This window comes from Triturus cristatus, chromosome 5_2 (assembly GCF_964204655.1).
Source record: "Triturus cristatus chromosome 5_2, aTriCri1.1, whole genome shotgun sequence".
In the NCBI taxonomy this organism is placed as follows: domain Eukaryota; kingdom Metazoa; phylum Chordata; class Amphibia; order Caudata; family Salamandridae; genus Triturus; species Triturus cristatus.
In genome coordinates, this window is record NC_140588.1 from 1,090,934,326 (window position 1) to 1,090,943,322 (window position 8,997).

The following is an 8,997-nucleotide window of genomic DNA, read 5'->3' on the forward strand; positions in this document are numbered from 1 at the left end:
CAGATGCCTTCTTTGTTTTTTCTGTGTATAATCCATCAAAGTGTCGCTTTCTTAAAATGTTGGTGTTTTTGCTGTAAACAAGTGTGCATTTTTGTGTCCTTTTTACAGTGGCTGTTTAATTAATAAAGTGCTTGTATTGGTTAGATTGTTTTAAGTTTAATTTCTTTGTTTTGTTTGATATTTGAATTGTTTTATTCTGTTTTGTCAATTAGTGTTTATGTGTTAATGTTATTTAAATAATTTTTGAAGTTATATGTATTAAACTTTATTCGTTTAAATAAATATTTTTATAGGTGTTGCGTTTGTTGGATTAATTTTGTAAATTGTGTTTCATGTTGGTTTTAATGTTATTTTGATTTCTTTCAGTTTATTGTTACTTTGATATATTGGATTTAATATTTAGAAATATTTTATTTTGTGTTTATATGTTAAATAAGTATTTTAAAATATTTGAATGTGTTATTTAGTAGTTTATGGTGTATTACATTAGTAGTAAATAAGGGAATGGTATATATAGCACGCAAATACCCGACGGTGTCTGAGCGCTGGCCGTGACCCATCAGTTGAGGAGCAGTAGGCGGGAGCTAAGCAACTGCACCTAAATGAAAGATTGAGTGCATTTTAATTCTATTTTTTTAATTTATTTTCAACGATATTTTAGTTGATAATATTTTCAATATGTGGGTAGTGTGCTATATATTTAATGTGCTCGCAATATTTAGCATTTCCTTATTTTTGTTTTTGATATATGGGTTATTTCAATATTTTGATCAGCAATACCTTTTTTAGTTGATATTTCTTTTTTTTTTTAAGTACAGGATGACACTATTTTTGTGGATGCTCTTTCTGCATTTCAATTTTATTTTTCTTGATATTGTGCCATACAATCCTTCCAAGGTCTGTAAGGCAGTGGGAAGGGGGAGTGTGAGCCTTTCAGCAGCTGTCAGGTGCATCACCTCATACATTGCTCTTCAAGGGTTGGGGTTTAACCACACATACATATATTTAGCTGTGTAAACTGTGAGAGCTTGCTAAAAAATGCACCTTTTTAAGTGTTGCATACTTCTGGTCTGATGAGATTTTTAGGTCTCGCCTGAGCTAGCGCATGCGCTGCTCTGGCGAGACATTTAGTAAGTAGGCTTTAAAAAGTCAGACCACATGCTTTTGCTTGTGGCCTAGAGCTTGCGAATACGCGAGCGGTTATGCGCACAGCTGCCATCTGGCTTTCCTATCTCTTACTGATTAAGCGCATCGCTCAAGCGCATCACTCATGGGCACCCTTAAAGCATACGCACCAAATCAGCATTAGTTGTTCACTCCTGCAAGGCGTGTGCATGTCTGTCATCGTTGTGCTTCCCATCATGCTTGTTGCTTCCTTGTGCTCACCTTCCATTTCCGTTCTTGCCTCCCCACCCCTAGCAATTGTCAGTTCGCTGCACCATCCCTCCCGCCCTCCATAGTCCGTGTGCTCCCCCTTTGCTTCCCATCCTCCATTGTTTGTGTACTTGTAGTTTGCTGGTGTGCTTTCACGTCTGTTATCGTTGTGCTCCCCATCATGCCTGTTGCTTCCTTGTGCTCACCTTCCGTTCCCGCCTCCCCACCCCTAGCTATTGTCAATTTGCTGCACCATCCCTCCGTAGTCCGTGTGCTCCCCCTTTGCAGCCCATCCTCCGTTGTCTGTGTACTTATAGTTTGTTAGTGTGTTTTCACGTCTGTCATCGTTGTGCTTCCCATCGCCCACCCTCTGTTGTCTGTGTGCTTTCTCATTGTTGTCTCATGCTTGACCTTCTCTCCCAGACCCACATCCTTTCTCCTGCCCTCCCTCTATGTTGCTCCGCTCCCCACCCCAATTCACTTTCTTTTTGTAAGCGCATTAGTACCGTGTCAAGAAAGCACACTAGTGTTACATCCAAAAAGTGCATTTGGTGTACCTTTGTATGTACTAATCCATCTCGGGTTGGAAATGAGAAAAACATGCTCGCCTCATTTTGTTGGCATGTGCATCCGTTTTGGCGTACACCTATAAAAATGCTGTGTCTTAGCACCTTTTTTCTTTTTTACATTATTTTCAGCCTTACTGCACAGCATGGCTAAAAATAATTTCCATAGCCTTTCGGTCTTGGGAGCACCGGAAGTGGGGGGGGGGGCGGCAGCACCACCAAGGTAACCCTGCTGGTGTTCGGAAGGCATAAAGAGGACTGTACATTTCGTTTTTATTCTGTTGCATTTGGTGTGAGTTTGAAGACAGAGGTAAAGAGTCATTCAGTATATTCTGACATACTGCTGTTTATTTAACAAGGAGATGGGCGTTTACTTTTCTTTCCTTGATGACAAATGGGGTGAATTTTATAATGTGAAATAAGTGACAGTCTTGCAGGAGTACAGCGAGTATTGATAGAAAAGCTGCAGACTGCTGACCCTTTTAGCTAAAGTCTTTGTGACTTCAGAGGGGAACGTTCTCAGGGTCTCCTCATTTGAGGTGGTCTTCAGTTGAAATGGCCAGATAAAATTACAGCCACGCTAAAGAGACTTTTCCAGGCTCAGCGCATTATTAATCACTTTAATCGGTTGGTATGTCTCAAATGAAAGAAATAAGTGAGTTTTGTACTTTTGATAACCTTCAATTGCTTGGTGCTAAAGCGGCAGCATTTCACAGTATCAGATTTAGGGCAGCGACTATAATCAATGACTTTGTCAGTCTACACACATGCCAAAGGATTACAACTGATTGTATAAATCAAAGTAAATAAATGACACATTTATGATTAAAAAACTTTCTTTTTTATATCTGCCTTTCAGCCATCTTGATCAAAATAATAGTAATTAGATTTATCAAACATTTGTTTTTAATCTGTACATAAATAAATCTCTATAAAACCCAATTGGGATAATACAGTCACACATCTAAAAAGTCGCTTTCGAAATAGCACAGTGAAAGTGTCCTTTATTGTGGCAACTAAAAATCTCACGTGAGCTGTGCAAGCATAATAGCTGAAATCCCTGTCAAAGTACAAAATAAAACAAACACTGGCATAGCCAATAGGTCTCGCCTTTGGGACCTTATAAGTGTTTAGTTATCCAACTCAATATCCTTGGTGCAACAACATCAACTGTTGCATGGCTAAACACTTATAAGGTCCCAAAGGCGAGACCTATTGGCTATGCCAATGCTTGTTAATTTAGTAGTGTGTCATATTATGCTCCACATCCGTGGAGTTGGTGCTGGTTGTAGTGTTAGTTATACAGTCGGTGGTCAGCAATAGGCAAAATGGCGCTCTAAGGTCTATCACAAGTACAAATCAGTTATGGCAGGTAATCTGGCACGGTGCATAAGGTAGGGAAAAACCACCAGATCCCCACGTGCAGCCAGCAGACCACTTGTGCTATATATAGAAATCCTCTGCACACGTTCAAAAGTAAATACATAAAGTTACATAAAATATCCCAATGATGCTAGTCTTTATATTTTCAGATGTCTTCAATTCAAGCCTTCTTAGCCTGGTTGTAGTGTTGCAGGGCCCGATTCACAGAACTAACTTAAGACAAAATCCTAAACTTACTACCATTTTCGTATTCACAGAAGACACTTACTCACTTCGGTATTCACAGAAGGCACTTACTCACTTCGGTATTCACAGAAGTTAGGAGTCCTAACTTTAGGACTCCTAAATGGCTTCTGTGAATACCGAAAGTCTTAAAATTAGGATTTTTCTCAGTTTAGGAGTCCTAAAGTTAGGAGTCCTAACTATACTACTACTAAACTGAGAAAAATCCTAATTTTAAGACTTTCGGTATTCACAGAAGGCATTTAGGAGTCCTAAACTTAGGAGTCCTAACTTTACTACTACTAAATTGAGAAAAATCCTAATTTTAAGACGTTCGGTATTCACAGTAGGCATTTAGGAGTCCTAAAGTTAGGAGTCCTAACTATACTACTACTAAACTGAGAAAAATCCTAATTTTAAGACTTTCGGTATTCACAGAAGGCATTTAGGAGTCCTAAAGTTAAGACTCCTAACTTCTGTGAATACCGAAATGAATAAGTGCCTTCTGTGAATACCAAAATGAGTAAGTGCCTTCTGTGAATACCAAAATGAGTAAGTGCCTTCTGTGAATACCAAAATGGTAGTAAGTTTAGGCTTTTATCTTAAGTTAGTTCTGTGAATCGGGCCCGCAGTATTTAGGCGTGCTATCTCATGTGGTTGTAGTCTCTCCGCTCCTAGTACGTCTTCACACTTGTGATGACTAAGACCAGAAAGGCAAATTTGGTGGTAATGGCTTGATATCTTAGCTGTAATCTTCAATCCTCTGGCCAGGCCATCGTAGGCGCAATCTCTGGTGTCCAACCCACTTTCGCCTCTCACCAGGAGGGACATGAGGATTGGTCGGACTCAGGCACCAAGCGTTCTGTCTATCAGAAGAGTAACAACTGTGACAGGGAAGAGTGGATTTGGAGTAACAAAGATTACAGCAAAAGATCGCCCTACAATATTTCTTTTATCTATTGCATGATACGTGTATTGTGGACTGAGCCAAACCGAATGCTCAGATTACATATATATCCAGTGCGCAGAGTATCCTCCTCTTTTATTAGCTGCTCCAGACAGGACAAGTACTTACATTTGTTACGGCCTTTTACTTAATTGAGTGCGTTTTAATAACATTTGTTATTGAGTATTGTGTTGCTTAGGCCCCTCCAATTCACGGACAGTCCAGGTAAGTTAGGTTTTCTTTCTTTCTGGTAATCATAGCTGTCGTCTTTAACCTTTGTTTGGGACAACGCCCCTTACCGCTTTTGATTCCTGTGCCGGATAGGAAAGCACGGGGATTCTGCGGTCTTCCATGGCCGTAACCGCTACAGAAGACTCCTTGCTTTTGTGCAGAATTCCTCCCTTACTGAGGCCCCGTGGCTTCCTGATGGTTCTGATAGATTCAGAGGTGACCCAGATGTTAGAGAAAGGGGCTTTGATTCAATTTAAAGATCAGAGAGGATCCAGAGGTTTTGTGAGTGCAGATTTTCTTGTAAAAAAAGACAAGGGTTGGCGTCCTGTCATAAACTTACAGGAATTGAACACATTCCCGATCAACAGGCATTTCAAGAAGGAGGGAATCCATCTGCTGTGGGGCGCCTTACTATCAGAGGATTGGTTAGTAAAACTGGACCTCTAGGATGCATACTTCACGATATCCATGGACAGGGACATGTGTCCTCTATCAGTTTCTGTGCCTACCCTTCGGCCTATCCTCGGCTCCATGGGATTTCACCCAGGTGCTGCATCCTGTTGTGGCATGTCTCCGGTAGAGAGGAGTGTGGCTAATTATTTATTTGGACGACATTCTGATCATGCCCCAGGACAGCAGAGAGCTTCAGTAACATTTGGCATGGACAAGCACATTGCTGGAAAGCCTAGGATTTATAGTAAATACAGAAAAGTCAGTTATGGTTCCTACGCAGAGTTTGGGATGTTTAGGGTTTCAGATGGACACCGTTAAAGCGCAGTTGATTCTTCCTCCAAAGAAAGTTACCAAGATAAGGAAGGAGGTGTCGGCGGAGTTACTGAAAGAGGGGGTATCTTGAAAGATCTGGCAGGAGGTTTAGGCCTGCTCTGGTCCGTTGCAGGCCTTCAGAGGTTTAAGGCTTGGGGATTGAGGAAAGGCTTATGGTATGGGGGTTCCCTTCCCCAGTTCAATGGATTAACGAGAGGACCTGATGTGGTGGTCAAGGGGTCTTGAGACTTGGAACGGCAAGGCTATTTTCGGGAATGTTCCCGAGCTAACCTTGGAATCAGATGTCAGCAACTTGAGCTGGGGACGCATTTGAACCAGTTAGAAACTGGTGGAAGATGGTCCAGGGAGGAACTCCTTATAAATAGCTTAGAGATGTTAGCAGCTCTGAATGCTTTGAAGAGCTTCAGATGATTATTAACAAACTTTTTTTATTTTTTTCTCCAGAGTTTTATATAGCACAAACTTGACCCAAAGGTATCAGAGTGCTTTACATGAGCACCAATTGCCGAACAGACGGACACGTTCATTTTTTGTTAGGCTCGAGGAGATTTAATGATTTGCCCAGAATCACAGGATGTTGAGCGTTCCTGTCGAGACTCGAACGCAGTTCTCCAGTGTCGAGTTCGACCACTCTAGCCGTAATGCCACATCGTCTCCCCAAACTCAGTCTCTGTGATTTGGTTAAACAATTTCTCAGCTGTCTCTTACATAAACTGCTTGGGCATTGCGATGTCAAAAGCACTGGCGGATTTAGCGAGACGAATTCAGTGATTTTGCTGGGACCACAAGATTATTTTGAGAGCAGAGTTTATTCCAGGCCTGCAGAATGTAAGAACTGAGTGAAATACCAGGTATCTCGAGGATTCAAGTAATTGGAAGTTGAATCCAGTCGTATTCGGTCAGATTCAGGCGCTACGGGGCCCAGTTCAGATAGATCTGGTTGCGAGCAGGTTGACCTGCCAGGTTTCTAGGTATTTCAGTGGGAGGCCAGATCTGGAGGCAGTGGGAGTAGATGCGTTCCTACAGGTTATGCTTTTCCTCCCTTTTCCATGATTCAGAGGGTTCTGAGAAAGGTGAGGTCGGAGGCTTGCAACATTATCCTGGTGACTTCCTTTTGGAGGGCACTGGTTTAGTTCCCAGGGGTGCTGGAGCTTGCAGTTGCCATACCTCGTTTGGTCCCGGGATCTTGGGGTCTCCTGGTAGTTTTGAACAGAGAGGAGGATCCTTTAGTTGTTGAAGGGAAACTGAACCTTCTTGTTTAGAAAATTTCAGGAGTTCAGCCAGATATTCAGGCGTTTCAGTAGAAGTTCCTGTAGCCGAAGTGGCAAATTACTTAGTGGAATTGTATAACTCAGTTCTTAAAGAACTGTTAACTGTTATCGGTGTGCTATTTCTGCAGGGCATGCCTTGGTTAATAATTTTGCGATTGGGAGTGATCCTCTGATTAGAAGGGTGATGAAGGGAGTGAGATTAAGGAGACCTCCCAGGGCTTGTTATGAGTCGCTTTGGGATGTTAGCCTGGTCTTCAAACTGTTGACTTCTTGGCCAGGTTAAACGCTCCTTTCCCTGAAGCGGATTTCCTTTAAGTTAGCGCCACTATTTTGTTTGAGCTCTTTCCCAAGGGTTTCCGATGTGAAGGCTTTTAAAATATCCAACAGATTCTATTCCCCTGAGAGAGTGCATTTCAATATTCGGAAGGGAACGAATACTATGTCCGAGTCCGTTTTTTATTCCTTTTACCGTGATTGTGAAATGTTGTGCATGGTGAGCCGTATGAGAAGTTATGAGAGTATAGTTTGGGATTTAGGGTGCATGCCATTGATCAGCTACTGTTGTCGTATGCCAAACAGCACAAGGCTGTATCTACAGCTACCTTAGTGAGAGGGGTGCGTATGGTTATGAGAGAGGCCGGTGTGGACATCTCCAGGTCCGGGGCTCATTCTTCAAGAGGGGCAATGGCCGGTAAGGTCGTTGGGGCTGGTGGATCTTTACCAGCGATCTCAAAGTCATCCGATCGGTCAAATGCAGATACTTTTGCTAAGTTCTATCTAAGACCGGTGGAGGATGTTAGCTGTGTGGCTTTGGAATGCTTTAAACATGCGTAATGGTAGCCTCCGCTCTTGTAATGAAAGGGCAATTCTCAAATGTACATGCACAGAGAATGTCGAGTTCACTAAAGACAACGGAGATTAACAATATCTCGCCCTTGGAGAAAGGGTAAATAATGGTCAATATAATAAATTTGAGAATATTGAATAAATGTTGTGTGTTGGTTCGAATTATATTGAATATTTAAGGTTTCTGTTTTGATCCTTTTTTCTATGGTTTTATTTTAATTTGGAGTTCTATGATTTTTTTGAGACAATGTTCTGAAAGTGCGTCAACAGAAGAAGTTGTTTTTCTTGTTTTGTTGCAGCTTAAAGAGGAGGATGTCTGTATGCTCTGGATATATATGTATTCTGAACATCCCGTTTCCTTTATGATGTAATGATGTTCTTAAAGGGCTGCATGTTGGGGCAGCAATAAAGGATTATTGCATAATGTCAGCCTCCGCTGTCTTTAATGAAGTCAAGATTCCCTATGCATGTTAATTTGTGAATCGTCATTTCACACAAAGACAGGTCGTGCCACTTCTGTTGACCCGGCTGTGTGTGGGATCCTAGGTGTGTTTGCTGCGTTCCCACTCCGCAACGCCCCGTTTGCGTTCATGATCAGCAGTATGGCGGCCTCTTGCAGAGCAAAACCATTGCGTTCACGTCCGGTCTTGGGTGCAAACTATATTGTAATCAGGAAAGTTGATTACCGCTGAGTTGAGATGTTGGGTAAATGATGGATAGGGGCACAATGAACCGGAGTGGGGCCCCTTCCTGTGCTGGTTTGGGGTGATGCCAGGAGGTTCTGAGTAGGATGGATGAGGGAGGCTCAGGGAAGATGGGGCAGACAGGTGGCACCTTCACTTCTTTGTATACAATGACTTACCTGAACTTAAATCATTCTTGTGAAGTGACTAGAAGGAACACAATAAAGATGGCAACGGGAACGTGAGTAGGAGGGATGAAGGGGACCCATAAGTGAGACCCCCAAAGACTGTCTGTTGTGGTCTGGATGGAGATTGTTGTATGGTTGCTGGGTGAACCTCTGCGAGGATCCCAGGTCTGTCAGAGAGGGACGTTGTGTGCTCTCTTCCTTGCAAAATACTCTCCAATGAAGTCCTGTCTCGTCGATGTGGACAAACACAATACTGGTCCATGTTGGCCCGCCATTTGGGCTTTGGAAGTAGTTGCCCAAACTGGGGAAGTTTACAAAAGTAGCGAGGATCTTCAAGAAGTGCTTCTTCACCGTTGCTATTTATGTATTTAGGAAGTTTTGTATAGCTCGAACATGGCCTGTCCGGGTATCAGAGCGCTGTACAGAGAAGCAGACATATTGACCAAGTAGACATGCAAATAGTTAATACTGTACCTGTACCAAAAGCTTAAGCATAAAAAA